The sequence below is a fragment of the Eimeria mitis genome, genomic scaffold (assembly GCF_000499745.2).
Source record: "Eimeria mitis Houghton genomic scaffold, Emh_scaff758, whole genome shotgun sequence".
NCBI lineage: Eukaryota > Apicomplexa > Conoidasida > Eucoccidiorida > Eimeriidae > Eimeria > Eimeria mitis.
In genome coordinates this window covers 1-236 of record NW_013575553.1, presented here as the reverse complement: position 1 = coordinate 236, position 236 = coordinate 1, and positions in this window count along the sequence as shown.

The following is a 236-nucleotide window of genomic DNA, read 5'->3' as shown; positions in this document are numbered from 1 at the left end:
GTTGGGGCCCCACCCACAAACGGGAAAATTCCCAGACACAACTTGCTGCTGCTGCTGCTGCTGCTGCTGCCTAGAGAGGATCGCTTGCTGCTGATCCCGGGGGGTCGTTGAGCTGCAGAGAAGAAACAGAAAACACTCAGATTTGTGTTATTGTTTCTGTGTTTTGTTTTGTATTAACATAAATATAAATAGAAACAAAAAGAAGGTGTATGCGGCAGCAACCTGAATACAGAGAG